Genomic DNA, 18,671 nt, shown 5'->3' with positions numbered 1-18,671 from the left:
GAGAAGCAGCAGGATACTACCCAATAAATTATTTTAAACAACACTTGTGAGAAATAGAATTTAGAAAAAAAATGCAGCAGAAAAAAAGGCACTTGATCACAAGTTCAGAAACTCATTTCCTTTTGTAGCATATGGCCCATTAAATCCTTTCACATTTTAAAATGATGTATGGCTGTATTACCTCTTAAGAAAGTAATGTAGCATTTCTAATTCTTCAGCAAGAAATGAGTGTGGAGACCTATATCTTTGTATTTACTCTTTGTCTGATGCTGTATTAAGCTTTATTTTTTATTTTATTTTATTTTTGTCAGTGTATCCACATATCCTGAAATATTTTGTACTGGTAATAACTGTGTACTGGAATCAGGTTTCTCCCAGCGTGTCCAAAGAATAAAATATAGTACGTGGCCTTGCAGCTTTTTTTAAAGATTTTGTGCATTTACATTCAGATATACCTCCAAAAATAACAGGGATAAAAGGAATATATGCTTTATAACTTCATACTACATAACATAAAAATGATTTACAGTGGTAAGATTTGCTAAATCCTACCTTACTTAGTTTCTCTGAGATCAAACAATACACAGCCAAGTGAGAAAGGAACTGTGTAGGGTGTGTACCACTGCCCTCTAACTGTATATAACCAGAACTATTCAGTTAGACAGCTGATGCTCTGTACATTGTGTATTTCCAAAAGTTTGGTTAGCTGAAAACTGCCTTTTGGCTATACAGATTTGTTGGGTTCTAGAACTTTCCATTAAGTTAATCTGTGCAGTTTTGTTTTGCTTGGGATCTTCTGAAAGACAGGCGGGCCTCAGGTTTTGGAAAGACATTGGGTAAAGATGTATAAAATAAGAAGTGAGCAAGAAAGGAAGTATATAAGTATATAAGGACAACAGAAGTGGAAGATGTGGTTTTAACTAAAAAGCTGCTTCTCATCACGCTTTTTATAAAATTATTATTATTCTAAGCAATTATGATTCTGTGGCAGAAGCTGAGTTCAAAATAATTTCTTCCAAAACGTTTTGTCTCATTGTCTCATTTGTCTCATCATCACTACCGGTAAGAGAACATGGCAAACACTGCGGCATTCAAAGGAGGTGGCGAATAGCTGATTGCAGAGAATGAGGCTTCTGTACATCCCTTAGCTTCTCTGATAATCAGAGACGAGCTGTCTGTCCTACCAAAGTGTGTTCATGTGCTCTGAAATCTACTTCCCCTGTCCAACAAGTGACAAGAATCAAAAGGTAACCACAACTTCCTCAGAGCCTCCAGGTGGGCTGTAGGTGCACCATGACCACCTTCTCATTTCTGCCTGCTACTGCCTGCAGTGTCTTAAGCTCTTTACTGTTCCCCTTCCTCTTATCTGCCAGGCTCCAAACTCTGCAAGCAGTTGTACAGATGGCTTAAACTCTGTTACGCAAAGACATTTCCGTCAAAATCAGGAGGGGGGGTGAAACAAAAAAGCAGTGACGTCTTCATCAAGAGGCATGAATATAGTTATATTCATATAATCATATATGAATATATAGAATATATTCACAGAGCTGAAACTCAGTGTTTTGAGGTAATGGAAGCAATTCTCTCCTATGAACCAAGCATAGGATATAGGAACGGATGGATTCTGATCCTCTTCTACCACAATCATAGTTTAACCTTGATGTTATAGTTAAGCATTACAATTTATACGATAGTGTTTCATAAGTAAAATACTAATATATTATCTTTCAAAAATATTATGGTTAAATATCTCAATGCAAGTAAATACCTGTGATAACTTTTTTTTCCAAATATAGTTTCAAATTCATTAAACTCATGTTGTATATACCTTTCATTCTAAGGCAATACTAGCTTATGTTTTCATAATATGAGAGACTTCCTCTTTCTGAATTAGATTAATACACAGTTATTTTCCATTCTGAAGAAGAGAAAAATCACTTTTGGGTTTCTGAGGAAACATGAACACTTGTGGTTTAAGCAAAACCAAGTAGGAGGTGTTTCTATTAAACTACCATCTTCTGGTTAATAAACAGCCACCCATATATACAAAGTGTACTGTTCTGCACTATGATATCTATTCTACTTAATAATGCTGCAAAGGAGACCTAAAAAAAGATGCAAACACTTTATCCAATTTAGAAGTACATGCAAGATTATCAATGGCACCTTCTTCTGTGTTTCATAAAAGGCTGACAGTGTCTATTGCATGCAATTTAGCAAAACAGTCTTAAAGAATGAATGAAACATGAATGTGATGACAGAAAAAAAAAGGGGGGGGAGGGAAAGAGTGCAAAGGAAAAGCCAGTTCAGAAAGTAGTAAGAGCACACAAAATTATAAACAAGGGTAGCTTGCTTGTTTATTGTTTTACCTTGAAGACACAGATTTTGCCTCTAAGGTTATATTAATATGCTTTTATACCTGTTCAGGAAATTGGAATTTAAGCTCTATTATCATTCTGTTGATCTCTGAAAATACAACTGATTATGCCAAGTAATCAGCTCACCAAAGTTAGTGAATTTGTCACAGTAGCATATACTTTATTCCTTTTCCAAAATGAAGTACAAGCAGGTTTGGTTTTTTTTTTTTTCTGGTAAATCACAACAGTGCTGAAACTGTGCTTGGGAGGTATGCCTTAGCCCAACTCTTCTTAGTATCCTGATGTTTGAGTACTTGGAGTTACTCTGGGCTGTTGAGTTATGTGAGAATTCTAAATCATGGAATAATAGAATATAGAGTTGGAAGGGATCCTTAAAGGTCATCTAGTCCAACTTGCTGGCAAAGGGACATTCCCAGCTGGATCTGCTTGCTCAGAGCCTGGTCTATCCTGACCTTGAATGTCTCCAGAGACAGCGCATCCACCACCACTCTGGGCAACCTATTCCAGTGCTTCACCACTTTTATAGTAAAAAACTTCTTTATATCCAATCTAAGTCTCCCCTCTTTTAGTTTGAAACCATTTCCCATTGTCCTGTCACAATGGACTCTGCTAAAGAGTTTGTCCCCTTCCTTCCAGCCCCTCTTTAGATACTGAAAGGCTGCTATCAGGTCTCTCTGGAGCCTTCTCCAGGCTGAACAGCCCCAGCTCTCTTATCCTGTCCTTGTAAGGGAACATGTTCCATCCCTCGGATCATTTTTGTGGCCCTCCTCTAGATGAGCTCCAATAGGTCCACATCTTTCTTGTACTGAGAAGTTCGCGTCTGAATGCAGTATTCCAGGTGAGATCTCCCCAGTGTAGAGTAGAGGGGCAGGATCAGCTCCCTTAACTGCTACCACACTTCTTTTGATGCAGCCCAGGATATGGTTGGCTTTCTGGGCTGCAAGGGCACATTGCTGGCTCATGTCCAGCTTGCCGTCCGCCGGTACCTCCAGACTGTTTTCAGCAGAGCTGCGTTCTATCTTTACATCCCCCAGCTTGTATTGGTAGTGGAGGTTGCCACTACCTAGGTGCAAGACCTTGCAGTTGGATTTGTTGAACTTCATGCAGTTCAGCTGGGCCCACTGCTCAAGTCTGCCTAAGTCTCTCTGTCCCTCAAGTATGTTGACCGTACCCCACATCTTGGTGTCATTCACACATTTACTGAGGGTGCTCTCAATTTCACTGTTGATATAATTGATAAAGATTTTGAAGAACATCAGTCCCGGTACTGAACCCTAAGGGACACCTCTTGATACTGATCTCCATCTGGACATTGAGCCATTGGCCACCACTCTTTGGGTACAATGCTGTAATCAGTTCCTCATTTGTCCACTCATCAACTTTATGTCTTTTCAATCTGGAGAGAAGGATATAATGGGGGATAGTTTCAAAAGCCTTAGTTATGTCCAGATAGATGACAGCAGTGGCTCTTCCCTTGTCCACTGACACAGTTATACCATCATAAAAAGCATCAAGGTTGGTCTGTCAAGACCTGCACTTGGTGAAGCTACACTGGTTATCACATATCACCTCCCTCTCATCTACGTGCCTTCGGATAGCTTCCAGCAGGACCTGCTCCATGCTCTTCCCCACCACAGAGGTAAGGCTGACTGGCCAGTAGTTTCTTGGATCATCCTTTCCACCCTTCTTAAAAATGTGTGTGACATGGACTTTGTTGTCCTGTCACCAGGGACTTCACCTGACCACTTTTCCAATATCATTGAGAATGGCTTGGCGACTACGTCAGCCAATTCGCTCAGGACTCTGGGATGCACCTCATCAGGACCCATAGACGTATGGACTTTCAGGTTCCTTGGGCAGTTGTGAACCTGATCTTTGCTTACAGTGGAAGGGGCATCACTTCCACAGTTCCCACCTTCTGAACCTTTCACTTGAGAGCTGTGTGTAGAGCAGTCACTCGTGAAGACTGAGGCAAAAAAGTTGGTGAGTACCTCAGCCTTCTCCTTGCCTGTTGTTATAAGACTGCTTGTATTGCTTACGTGGGGGGGTACGCCCTTCTGGGCTTTCCTTTTCTGGTTGATGTACCTACTGAAGCCTTTCTTTTCTTTCTTTGCACACCTTGACAAGTCCAGTTGCAGTGGGGCCTTGGCCTTCCTGACCCCACCCCTACCCAGCCTAGCAGCATCCCCATACTACTTCCAGGTTACCTGTCCATGCTTCCACTGCCTGTGCTCTTTTTTTTTTTTTTTTTTTTTTTGTTCTACAGTTTGACCAGCAGGTCTTGGTTCAGCCATGCCAGTCTTTTACCTTCCTTTCCTGATTTCCTCCACCTGAGAATGGAGAGCTCATGTGCCCTAAGGAAAGCTTCCTTAAAGATCCTGTACCTGGTGGAAGAAGGCTTCATCAACAGCTCTGCTTGATCAGATGATCAGTAGCAGACACCAATCAAAAGGCTCCACTTCTTGCCTCTAACTCTCACCCATAGCCTTCTGACTTGCTCATGGCCATTCTTCAGGGATAGCTCTTTACACTCTATTCCTTCCTTGATGTAGATGGAAACACCTCCTTCCCTCCTTTTTCACCTGTCCCTTCTGAACAGCTTGTAGCTGTCAACAGCCACGTTCCAGCTGTGGTAAAACCACAAGGTGTTGGTGCTGGCAACTACATCATAGATTTCCAGTAGCACAGTGCCTTCCAGCTCCTTCTGTTTGTTTCCCAAGCTGTGTGCATTGGCGTAGTAACACTTCAGCTGGCCTTGTTACCTTCTTGGAGGAAAACTCCTTAAATCTTTTGAAGTATTTAAATACAGTAATTGGAAAAGACTGGATGTCTTCAAAAGCAACAGCTAGCCCAAAGTCCTGATATTAGTCCTGATCAGCCTCCCCAACTATTCTGTTATTTGTACATTACTTTACTGATACCTTCCTAAATGGCATGAAAATCCTTCCTCCTGGAAGCGTCTGGCTGATTTTCAACATAGCATATGAAATGCACTGGGTTACAAGACAATTAACGTTAAGTTCAAACTGAACTATATCCTCCGAAACTGAAATGCCATCTGTTTTGGTTTATAACACTTTTGCCTCTAGACCTTTCTGTCTTCTACTAACAAGCCTCAGGAAGGAAAAGTGTTTTTTGAAAGGAAAACTGAAACTGGAAGAGACTGCTGTTGAAATAATTGCCAAGCCTTAAAGGGGTATAAACTGATGACAAACTGCACGCATAAAAATACAGAGAAAATGCTGACTTATACAACATATGCAGCTCCTACAGAAGCTTAAGAGTTGTGGGTGTGCAAAATTGTATATACAGGTATATTTTTACTCCAAGAATTGTTAAAACAATAAAATTATAGGTAAGATTATTATATTTCAGACAATTGTATGTCAGGAGTAAGAATTTATTGCTCTACTTCAGAGAACAAAATCTTAATGAAAGGAATAAAAACTATCATGTTAGTCCTTTATTGTTTTCTCCTTAGATAAAATAATAACATCCTGGAGTGATACTAAATCTAGCTGTCTCTGAATGAGAACAAAAATGGACACTTTAAAACTATTTAAAACATGCTGTGGTTTTTGAAGAGATTCACAATGTCAACAACAAGGTGTTTGCCTGTCTTGAGGCAATCAAAGACTATTTTTTTTTTTAATACATTATTATAGAGTCCTTCAGAGAACACAAAACCCTTAGGAGATACATAACAATCAAATGTTAGCTAATGTGAACGTGGTATGATCCAAGGAAGTGAGAGGCCCTGTACTTAAATGTTAGAAAGGTATTAGCTACTCAGCCTGAAAGTACCATTTAGCTGGCACCTTATCTTGGAAACACACCAATGCCACAGGGTGCCAGTTCTGCACATCATCCTTTAGTTCTGACGGAGTGATGTGCTCAGCTCCCCAGGCCAGACTCCACTGTAACCCATGCAAGTGCTCCAGTGTGTTGGAGTTTCCTTTAGTACTGCTAGGAACAAGCTCGCTTCCTGAGGGAGCCAATCCTATGACATTTATACCATGTGGAATAGCCAGAGGACAGTTCCACTGTCTGTCTAGGAGCCAAGTTAACGATCAGCCAATCAGACACTGCCATAAGGTGCAGGAAGAGCCCTGGTGCCAAATCCCATCTGCAAGGTATCCGTGCCCAGGAGATGCCCTTTGCCAGCCCAGCCAGCCAGGCCACCCTACCACCTATGGTCCCTGTTTGCTTACCGGATTTCCATGGCCAGCAGTAACATTACAGGAATTTCATTTCACAAGGGCCTTTTCCTGGCTTTTCCTCTGAAGCATTAAATAAAATGGTCATCAGATAAAACTCCAATGTAACGATTGGAGCAGAGTTTAGCACACAAATGGCAGCACTATCTGCTGGTGTGGAGGCTGTGCTGCTCACCATGCAGGTTTCTCTCCGGCCAGCACCTGCACGTCTTCATGGACTGCCCCAGAAACATCCCTTCACCCAGGCTGGCTGCCAACTCAACATAGGAAATAAAGATGTACCTGAAAGAGGCAGATTCTGGTCAGTGCCCATCCCCATCCCTGCCAGAGCCAAGGAGAGGGCACAACAGCAGTGAGGGACTGAATCATGTAATGGGTCTCACATTGGAAGAGGAAGGCATGCCTCCACCTCCATGCTCCTCTACTTCCTTCTGCTTTCTGGTCTGCAAAGAAATGCTTATTTTTAAATCTGTGCTCACAGCTGCCTGGTTTACTGAGGGTGCCATGCACACCTCAGGGGCCGGGATCAGCACCTACTCTTCCACCAGGGCTGCTTCTGATGACAGGACACCTTTCAGTACAGGACAAACACTATTTGATATGTCCTGTATAACATTTTCAGTCTGAAGTGAAAATCTGGAATAAAAATGAAATGAAAAATTGGACTCCCACCACCTTCTCAAGAACAGTTACCGAACAAAGTACATAAATAGGACTTAAAAGTAACTTCAGTTGCTCCCTAGGGAGTATCTGACTGCATAGCCACAGATTTGTGCTCCCTTTCAGTCTGTCTCTTTGCCCTAATTAATCTTTAATTATGCTGTGATAAAAGTAAGAGCGATAGCAGAGGGGCAGGGAGTGTTCCAGCAATAGGGTTGGAATAGGTTAGGCTGGAGACCTCCCCAGGGAAAGGTGCATCTCCTCTTCGTGCCCTTTTGGCAAGGGGATTTTATCCCACTCTGGATAGTGAGATGGTGTAATTTCACAATTTCTCATTCATCAACCAGTTCAGGTCAGGGTCAGCTCCTGAGATAGACAGGTCTCTACACTGGTTCTAATTATAAATGTAGTAAGGTTGATGTAGTGAGATGTTGGTATCAGTAACTCTTGCCTCGACAGCTAGCTTGCAGTACCTGGTTATGTACTTTCAGTACTGTGAAAGACACAAAAGCAGATTTGCTTCACATTCTTCTTTAGGGAAATCAATATATTCTGAAGTGCCTGCACAAGCACACCTACAAAACAACAACAACAAAAAATCACAAAGAATGCCAAATAGTTACAAAATAAGAGCATTGTCTTCATTCTTGGACCTGAGTCAGATAGGAATCTGTTTTTTTTTTTTTTTTTTTTTTTTTTTTTAAGAAAACAGAGCTCTTCAGAATGTCAGGACAAGCCTGAGGGATGGGGAAGAGATATGACAGCTCCTTGGTGAGGGGTGGGGGCGTGAGAGCCCTGAGAAAATACAAATGATGACAGACTGCAAGCATAAAAACGTAGTGAGCACTGTAGTACTGAATAGGCAGTTTTAAATTCAGCATGAAGGTAGGTGAGCAGACTGCCTTGTGCAGGAGTAGATGTACATGAATTTCCTTCTCCAAGAAAGTAAGCCATTGAGATAAAATTTAGAAAAACATTTGAATTATACACAGAGAGAGAGCATAGTGCAAGCTGAGACAGAAAAAAAAGGACTTGATTCTTACTCTGAAGCATGACTTTCTCAAGTCACAACTTTTCTTACCATGAAGGGAAGGGGGTAAAACACTGCAACCATGGAGCAAAGGAATCACTTCCAAGGCCATCTCTTCATTCTCTGTTGACTGCGACAGAAAGAACTCTTTGCCATCAGACACTATTCAATATCCGCTCAGGTATCTAAGGACATGAAACAAAGTCACAGTCCAACTTACTGGTATGACAGATGATGAATAATGCTTGTAAAACTTTAATTGATCTAAACACTGTCAGAAACAACAGCAAAAAGATCACACAAGCCATGTTAGAACATTTACACTTCTTTTTCTAGTCATATGATCGATTTTTATCATCTTACAGCTTACTATCAAAAAGAAAGATACTCCTTACGATGTCCATGTTTCAAGGATGAAAAAAAATGAAAGGGTATGACAGACGTTATTTACTGACAGCTGAAAATCCATCTTCTTTTTTTCACCTTTTGCTGAAAACACTTTGTTCAGCAACAATTATTTTGTTTCTTCATGATGGTACTAGCTCCTCTCCATGACTGTGAAGTATCTGTTGCTTCTTTGAAACTCCCTGCCATTTCTGTTTCTTTATTGGAGCTCACTGTGTAAGTAATCAATATAGAAATTGCAGTCAGATCTAGGAATAAAAGGCCCCTATAAAAACACACACAGCTCCTTTCTTATTCTAGCCTTCACCTCTGATTTGACTGTAAGCTCTACGCAACTGCTTTTGGACTACCTATTCAATAAAGTACTTACTTAAAAAATGTCTTTTATACTGCATCATAGCTTCATTTCAAGTAATACTCAATAGAGCAATATAATGCCAGTCAGAGAAAACTGACCCATCAGAAGCTCCATAGTATCAGTAAAATCCAGTTATTATGAACATTCTTATTATGACTTCGATCTTATTCACCGCAATTAGTCTCACTTGACTCTAGTCCCCTCCACTCCAAAATAAATTAATAACCAAAACAAAATAAATCTCCCAAAACAATTACGCATGCAGGATCTTCTTCCAAGGATCAATGATTTTTTTTACATTAAAAACTAGACAGTACATTAGGTATCTCTGGAGAATGATCCCATCTTCTTTTTATCTTGCAGGTCAGCAGTTCAAAACCAGCCTGTCTCAGTAATGAGTGAATGCTGTTACCTTCATAAAAGTATTCAGTACTTTATATAATGCACTATGAAATCTTATTGCATTCTAAGCTTTTAACACCAGAATATTCTTCCACTATTCCTCCGCTCTATAAGGAGATAATGTTAGCACTTTCAAAAACAAATGGATTATTCATTTTTAGATGTGTCCTAAGAGAAGAAACAGAAAGCTCAGAAGGAGGAAAGCCAGCATAGGCTGTTCATCTATTTTGGCTGTAAACTGAAACAGTAAAAAGAGACAAAATGTGTAAGTGTCCAATGAGGCAACAAAAGATTGTAGGAAACTATAACTAATTGAGGCTACACCAAAAAATACAAGAAAACTATATATATATATATATATATATAGCAACAGAAAAATGCTATCCATATGTTAGTCATGTTTAAAATAGTGCCAGACACTATAGTCCCAAGCTTTAGTCTCCTGACTCAAAGACAAGGAGGAACAAGGGAACCAGTGTTCAGGAGTGTGCTCACAGCACACACTGAGCCTGGACCAGGGATCGGGGCTTTAGCTCCTCACAGCTGTCGTCTCAAATACATCTGGGCTGCAGGGCAGCCAGGGCAGCTTAGTGGCTTGCTGCAGGCTGCTCCACTTTTGCACAGAGCTGGGATTCTGGAGATTCCCAGTTTTTGTTGAATACCAGAGGGAGATCAAGCTCCCCAAGGGGGTGGATCTATTCCAGATAGATTTCTAGTCATAACTGCAGAGGAAACTAGATGGCGTGCCAGGAGTAGGATATCGCTCCAGCTTGTGAGGCAGCACACAGCTTCAGACGTGCTGCCCTGACAGGAGAGCACATACTGTGTAAATTGCAGCAGGAACTGCAAGGAGGTTCAAGCCTATTCAATTTTGTTTTCTAATTTACTGTCAAAATGTTGATAAATATTTGTAACAAGAATTGGTGAGAACTCACAGGGAACGGCAGAATCTCTATGAATTCGAGATGGAAATTACTCTCGGTTGTCTTTCAACAGGGAGGCTTTTAATTAATAGGTATCAGTTACTTCTGTTACAGATGACTTTAAATCACCAATCAATTGTTGCAGATATCTGTACTTTTCCCTCTTATTATTTTAACAGAGCTCACTAAGTTGTAAAACAGAGACTCCAATTTAAACATAAGTTTAGTGGAAGATTTACAATGACAGAATTTGACTTACTTCCCACCTGAGCATAGACCACCATTCCCCAAAACAGAATACCTGACACCACCCGTCTACACTGTCTCCAAGTCACCCGACTGATATCATCAGTGAAGTTGCAGAGGTATACAGAGAACCCCCAGGGCAAACTACTGTTATCTATGAAGAGAAGCTAATGACTTGTCATTACCATACAAAAAGTTAATTCTGCATTGAATAAAGTTTTCTTGTTTTGCTTTACGCAAGATTTGCATATTCCTTGTTAGTTGGGTTTTTTACAAACATGGCTTGTTCTGGATACATCTACACTGCACTGCAGATACAGACCCAAACCTACACTCAGGTCCAAGTTCATACATGCTAGTCCATGGACTCTGGGCAGGATTTGACTGTTTCTGCCACACACTACTGCTTAGTGTGATCCCAAGTCTGCTCTCTGATCAGCGCCTACTGCCAGTGTAGCTGCTGCCCCAGAGACACTATGAAGAATCTAATGCATTTTTCCTGTAAGCCATTTTTGTGTTGTAGTTCAAGATCTCATAGTATTGTACAAACAGAATTTTCTCTCTGGGTGTACTTAGGAAGAAGTGTGACAAAGAGAAAAAGCTATATGAACTTAAGTAAACCTTTATATATGAACTTTAAGTACACCTTAAGTAAACCTAGCATTAAGGGGATGGATGACATTCACATTTCTTCCTCACTATGAAATATAATTGCAAACCGTGCTGCTTCATTCATTCATGAGTATGCTCATACATATACACAAAGAGGCAAAAGCCATCATATGTAAGTAACACCCAGAGAGCAAGAAACAAATATGCAGTTGATAAACATTCTCTAGCTTCTACTGCAGGAGTGGGAAAGAAGCACATGCTGCACAAAAACACTATCTAAACAAGAAAAATAAAATTGCTTCTTGATAGCACTGGTAGAAATCTTCTGCAAAAAACTTTGATCAGTTCCCAGTGAAATCCAGTCCTTTTGTCAGACATGTCCCTTCTGTACTTTGCCTTTTGGAAAGCCCAGACGTTTAATTTTTTGAACTACAGAGGATGCCTGTTCAGGACTAAATGTGGACAGTCATACTGTGAATCAGATAAGCTGCATACTTGGCATACAGACAAAGAACTGGAAAACGTGATGTTTCCGGTTTCAGTTGCTTTCAGGTTGCCATTACAAGATCCTGTTCTCTTTTGAAAAGTTCCTCTTCTGCAAATCTCCAAGTGTGTTTTTTGTTGTTGTTGTTGGTGGTGGTGGTGGTGGTAGTTTTTTGTTGTTGTTGTCGTCGTCATTGTTTTATTTATTTATTTATTTTTGCATGTGTGTGATAGAATGTTATGCAATGTCCACTTCAGGAAAATGTAGACAGTAACAGTAACGGTGTTCTCCACTCTACTGAAATCATCAGAACCCCAAAGAGTACTTGAAAATAAGTCAGTATTTGCAGCTTGCAAAAAAGAGTGTGAAACTGACTGAAAGCCCATCACTCAGTTTATCTATGAGATTAAATGAAGTTTTATATTGACAATATCACATTCACTGTTGCAAGTCTGTCTACACATGGATCTGTCTACACATTTCCTGAATATGTCTCAAGACATCTCAGTTTCTGCAGTACTTCTACCTGAGACATCACGAAGCATGACAGTCTGGTAAAGTGTGAAAACATCTTTAAGAATGAGTGCCTATAAGGAGGAAATGGGAGGGGGGGAGGGGGGAAAAAGCACTTGGTTTTGTTTTTTTTTTTTGTCCTACTAGGAAGGAAAGATGTGACCTATGGAGTTTCAGCAGGGAGAGCAACTTCTGCAGCACACAGCTGGAAAAATACTGTGCTATAATGAGAGCTGCCTCTGAACTAGTTCAGGGATGGTGCTTCAGAGAAGCTGTAGAAATAGTGATGAATTATGCTGCACTAACAAACTGGGTTGCAGTAGATGATACAGGCAGTTCGTCTGCAGCCACACAGGAGTCAATTTTTCCCTTATGGAGATTAAGTAGAACAGTGACTAAGAAAGGCATATGAAAAGAGGATCGTGTATTTTCCAACTGCGCTAATCACAGATTTCAGGCAGTGACTTCTGCAATCTGGTCTCCTAATTTTCTACTACTAAGTTCAATTAACTTACTGCATGGAGGTCATGGTGTCTATGTGAAGTACAAACTACTTAATGATGACTTTAGAAAAATGTAATTAATATCTGCACTGCCTCTGGTTTGATGCATTACAATAGTGAGGCACCATCATCCTCAAGGGTGTATTATCAAGAGAAGAAAAAAGCCACGAAGTAATTTAGAATTAATAGGCTTTGTTCTAGCAACTTTGTAAGATTTAAATATTTTTTATGAAACTTTCAGGCATATTTAAATCTGTCCCAGTAAGAAACTGTAAATAAAATTTTACTTCTGGTTTCAAGATCTCAGGACAGTTCAAAATAGTAGTGAACATGCCACTTTTATTCTAAAACTGGACATTTCCTATCTGTAAAATCCAGAAAATATATCATTGTAAGAAGTTTCAGCTTCAGTAGCCTTTTTCCTATTGATGTACTTACAGTAGCTGTAATTTCAGATCTGTAACCATCAAGTCCTGGAGATCTACAATCAAATTCTTTGCAGACATCCTAGAGGATAATGAACCTGTTCCACAATAGCAATTTTTCAGGCTACTGGTAATTTGATTCTGATTTCCAACATAATGCCAATGCATAAAGGCATTCAGACTTTTGCTTGCATGAAATGCCCATGTTCACATAGCTGTTCGATGCTCACCCTGCAACCTGTGCTAAATGTTAGAAGTGGCAACTCAAATTCCTCCCTAGCCAAGTCCAAACACGCTGGCTGTACAAAGGGCATGGCTTGTTCTGGCCTATAAGGAAGAAGTGTAATAAAATAGGTCAGTAAAGAATGCCTCTGACTTGTTCATTGCACCCTTGGCAGCCTTTTCTACTTATCCAGCTCTATCCCAACGAATCAAAAGTACAAGGGAGAAGAAGCTAGGAAAGAACAGTCAAGCATAACATTTTCCAGTGTTATCTCAGGTGAGCGGCTTAGCATTTCTCCAGAGTTAAATTTGCCCACAAAGTTGACATGAGGACATATTAAATGGTGCTAAGCATGGGAATGGGGTCCACATACATAGATCACATTTTATCTGACAGACTTGTTTCCAGTAAGATGAGAAATCAGCCAGAGGCATATGTCATCTGAATAGTCAGAATGACCCGTCAGCAGACTGCTTTACATTATTCTCTGAAACCTTGTCTCCCAGTGAAAAATTATGCAACCCCTAGTAGTATGCTTTCTAAAGTCTTACCATTGCCAGATGTAATTTAATACTTATTCCTTTCATCTGATTTATTAAAAAAAAAAAAAAATCCTTTTCTTCCAAAAAGCTCTCTTAGGAGTACCAACTTGGAACTGAATTACTCAAAATGCAATAATTACAACAAACAAACAAACAAAAACCAAAGTCTTACAGTGTAAATGGAAACCCTACAATACAATTTAGGATCTATTCCAGTAATTCTCATAACCAAGAGAAAGTAAAACTACCTGAAGAAGAAGCTGGAACAATGAACAATAAAAATATGCTTTTTTCTTTCTTTCTTTTTTCTTTTTTCTTTTAGGCATTTGTGGGATTTGTTAAAGCCTTTAGTAAACTTGTTGGATCAACCAAAAAAAGCTGATATCAGCTATCACTGAAGAAATTTATATTGCCTTTGCAGGTTTTTCACTGCTGGTACATTCTAGATATTCTTCTTTTCATGGAGAATCTTTTTTTTTTTTTTTTTTAATTGTTGAACTAAGAGGTAGAATTCAGTTAGGATAAGTTATCTTTGCTTAATCCTCCCACAGCTTAGTGAGTGCACAAATATTTCAGAATATATTAACAACTGCAGAATCAAACAAAAAAAGTACAATTTACCTATTAAATTTCTTATTTAATTTTAAATTAACATCCTAAATACTAATGTGCTTAAGGCTGCTTTCACCTAGCAATGTATCTGTATTTTTCCCCAGAAATATTGATAACATTGTACCAATTATATCAGAATCCTGATGAATCCTTTATGGAAAATGCCTCACACATAAAATCTGCTGCTAAAAAGTCACCTTCAGAAGTTCACCTTTGTACCCTTCTAGTTTGACATAAGCTCTGCTGAGAAAGGCACTTTAACCCCATTTTCACCAGTGTCAAATAAAATTTATATATTAATAGGATGAGACGGATATGTAAGGTGACTGCGAAATAGCCCAGCAGTTCCTCTAGCACAGATCCCACTGGATCCCACTGCTTCAAGGAGCAGCTTACAGCTCTGGATGAAAATGTTTTCAGAGCAGAAGTGAAGAGAGTGTACCATTGTAGGCTTTGGAGGAACTGCAGGAATTTGATGAATAGTAAGATCGAAAAAGCCACCAAGGGAAAGTGGCTATGTGGAAATGCATACTCCGCAAATGCTAGAAGTGCTAAAATTGACTCATGATCCTCTTCCTTACTGCAGAAAATGTAAGTTTTCTTGTAAGAGCTCTGGTGGTTTGCTTCCTTTGTATAACTCTGTTTGATATATGCATTTTTGACTACTACAAGGAAAATATCTGCGTAATGAAAAATAACGGACTTCTGAAAGGTCTCCAATGTGCAAAGAACTCGAAATGTTTGCAGGCTGTTTTGCTCTAGAATGGTGCTTTTCTTCCCCCACAAAGAAAAAAGACACTGCCTCCCTCTGGGTCAACATACTTTTTAAATTTTATTTTCTTAAGGTAAGAAATTATTCAATTCTGAGTATGCATAATTTCAGAGAGTGTTTGAATAGTTCTCCACCTAATTTCTTACATGTGGCTGAATTAAAGCTATGAAAATTATCACAGTGATAAACCCTGAAACTGAATATTCCCTTTACTAGAAATAATGTGGTACAAGAGGTATGTGTAAATTACTGTAGTATGCAGATTCTAGGGTTCATTTGTGCTATCTACGGTGGTGTGATTCTGCTAATGCATATACGGATGCTCAAGTTTTAGGAGAGTGAACACTGACATCCAGAGTCCCTCCCGGCATTCTTAATGCTACAGACAGCAGACTTGGCTTCTGTGCTGATAGGTATGAGGGCACATCTTACCAGTGTTCTGTGATTATATGAAGTGATGAAATGACAGCACAGTCCCTCTTTTTCAGCTATGACAACTCTGCAGTAAGTGAAAAAACTGAAGATAATATCATAACTTTGGCAGTCCTTTTTTTTTTTTTCTTTCATAAACGTCCATGAAGGTCCCATTTCTAAAGTCCTATGATTTCGGGAAGAAACAAAACAAAACAAAACTTTCACTTAAGGGGGAATTTTCAATGCTTCATGTTTATAAATAAGAGCTTGAAAATGTAGTTTTACTACATACTAAACATGAAAAAGCAAGACTAATAAAAACTGTTCTGACACTCAGGGTTTTGAAATTACAAAAGACATTAGCTTTAGCTACATACCTTTCTGTAATTTTTTGCTGAAGCTCTCTTTTCCTCTTTTAAAAAAAACAGATAAAGATTAAATGAAGAACAATCTTAAAAGTGAAAGGATGCTATTATGGTTAGATTTTCTAAAGTTTATAAAATTTGACCAATATATGGAGTGCTGTTTGACTTAAATGTCTTCCCTTCATCAAGAATAAAATCGATAACCCTTAGGCCGCTATTTTATGCTGTCTTTCAGGTCTGATCTTCAGTGTTACAAGCATATTTCAATTAACCAATCAGTCAACACAGAAATAAATGATTAAATTCAGAGGAGCTGGGTTTGTGTCAACTACCTGAAAAAACTGCAGTGGAAGAAAACCATAAAAGAGGTCACTTGAATTAGACAGTTAACACACAGTGAAGAAAAACACAAAGCCAGAAAAGCATTACCTCCTGCAGCACATAGATGACTTCCCCCAGGGCAGCAACCACACATACCCTAATTTCAACAATGTAAACAAGACCTCAGCTTCACCAGCCTTTTTAGTGCTGCTACTAATAACTGAGCAAGTTCAGAAGCACAGCAGAGGAGACTTTCCTGTACAGTTTATTGTATACAAGAATAAATTTTATCATTATTTTAATCTTTCATGATTTTTATCTTTCCAACAAATCTATTCTCAAGCATTTATTGGATAAGAAAAATGCAGAAGTCATGAAGAAGAAAACTCAGAACGGCTTAATTGTATGTGACCTTAAAGATCATATATTTCCAAAACTTATCAGTCTTTTTCAGCTGTATGACTTCAGCATAGTAAAAATCATGCACAATAAGCTCAAATTGTATTCTCAACTTGTATTCAGATCAGGGGCTGGCTTACTTATTCCAGGTATATTACTGTAATGAAAGATATTACCTCCTTCAAAATCTGGTCTTGCTTGAAACATTTAAAATATTTTCCACACATTTTGAAGCAATAACCTGAAAAATAAACCCTGGGATACTGCTTTCAGCTGGGATAGACTCAACTTTCTTCTTAGTAGTTGGTACAGTGCCATGTTTTGGATTTAGTACGAGAATGCTGTTAATCATACCCTATGTGTTAGCTGTTGCTGAGAGGTGCTTACACAAAGCCAAGGACGTTTCAGCTTCTCACATGGCCTTGTGCATGCAAGGAGCTGGCAGGGGACAGAACCAGAACAGCTGACCCAAAATGGACCAAGGGATTTCCCATGCCACACAGCATCTCTCTGAACAATAAAAGCTGGGGGAGCTGGCTGGGGGCTGCATTGCTCAGGTACTGGCTGGGCATCAGTCAGCAGGTGCACTGTGCACCACTAATTCTGTTTATTCTTCTTTGCTGTTTTTGAACTAGTGTGGGGTGTTGAGCTGCCTGCTGGGTTATGCCACAACAGGGTGGTATATATGGATACCACAGTGAGCTTTATTTGCACTTCAAAGAACTGTACAAAAGCTTTCAGACATCCCTACAAAAGGTTTCAAGTTATGTTGTGTTTTAAACCAGGTACTCTTTTCCCATTATATCTTCTATTAAAAGCAGCTATTTTGTTCTGGCTTGGGGGACAGAGGGGAGGCAAAAGAACTATTAGCCAAAAATCTACTTGGCTGGCATTCCAGTTGCCAGTTGCAGATTAAAGTACCTTGCACATGTACGAAGCCATACTGCCTAATCTGCACCCCTACACAAAATGAATACCTACATACTAACAAATGGTATTACTGTATGCTCAGGATAGCCAGTAATCAATACTGAAAGCAAACTAAAATTTTAGAACAACCAAAACTTTTGTTTCATCTGCAGATTCAAATCCTAGCAAGCAACATTAAAGCACTCCATAAAGGGCAGAATTCTCAGTTGAGATTATATACTTACTCTTGCAAATTGCCTGCTAGGAGGTAGGTGACAGGACTCACAGCATATAGACATTGCAGAGTAGGCAACTGCAGAGTATGCAGATTGCATAATCAGCCTGTAATTTTAAATCTAGCCAAGAGGTCAGTTCAGTTAAATCCTTTAGAGAAAGCGAGCCAAAGATAAATGTTTGGGGAAGACAATAAAATACAGTTTTCTAGTCTTGCACTAGCATTCAGTATATTGCTTTGGCTTTCAGAAACACAGTTCTGCCCTTTTAGTTTATCCCATCTAGACATAGCACAGCATCTACGTTTCCACATCTTTCTTTTAGTGCTCTGCAGATTAGTAACATATAGTTCCTGGCCTTGTAAATTTCTCTCTTGGCCTTAATTAAGTTAATTCTATTTTTTTTCCTCCTATTTGCCAGTGTTTATTTTAATGCTTTTCCACTTTAAGAAGTTCCTATCCTTAAACAATGGTTGCCTCCCCTTTGAAGTTCCTTGAAAGAAAAGTCTACTGAAAGCAGAAAAGCACCATCCCTGAAACAAGTTGTAACTTCCACCCCAAGAGGTTTGCACTCACTTTTGATTGTTTCTTCCTTTTTCCTATTCTTCTTGCACACATGCATTAGTTACCGTTTCACAATGTGAGTTGATTTTATAAAGCATGCTTCCTGCCACGGAAAGAAGTGGACCACTCATGTCTCTTGGTTTATTGCTTTAGTTATTAAC

The 18,671-nt window shown here is 39.3% G+C and overlaps 1 long non-coding RNA gene across 1 annotated transcript; it reads right to left on the bottom strand.

The window, feature by feature from the left end:
* Nucleotides 1-3,260: 3,260 nt before the first annotated feature.
* On the bottom strand, nucleotides 3,261-12,281 carry LOC121108358. The gene is made up of 3 exons (XR_005842820.1): nucleotides 8,337-12,281; nucleotides 7,729-7,830; nucleotides 3,261-6,877 (listed from the first exon to the last, which is right to left on the bottom strand). It is a non-coding gene; the product is annotated as an uncharacterized LOC121108358 (long non-coding RNA).
* Nucleotides 12,282-18,671: the final 6,390 nt, after the last annotated feature.

The sequence above is a fragment of the Gallus gallus genome, chromosome Z, assembly GCF_016699485.2.
Source record: "Gallus gallus isolate bGalGal1 chromosome Z, bGalGal1.mat.broiler.GRCg7b, whole genome shotgun sequence".
Taxonomy (NCBI): Eukaryota; Metazoa; Chordata; class Aves; order Galliformes; family Phasianidae; genus Gallus; species Gallus gallus.
The sequence above is the reverse complement of the archived record's forward strand: the minus strand, read 5'-3'. Positions and strand labels throughout refer to the sequence as shown.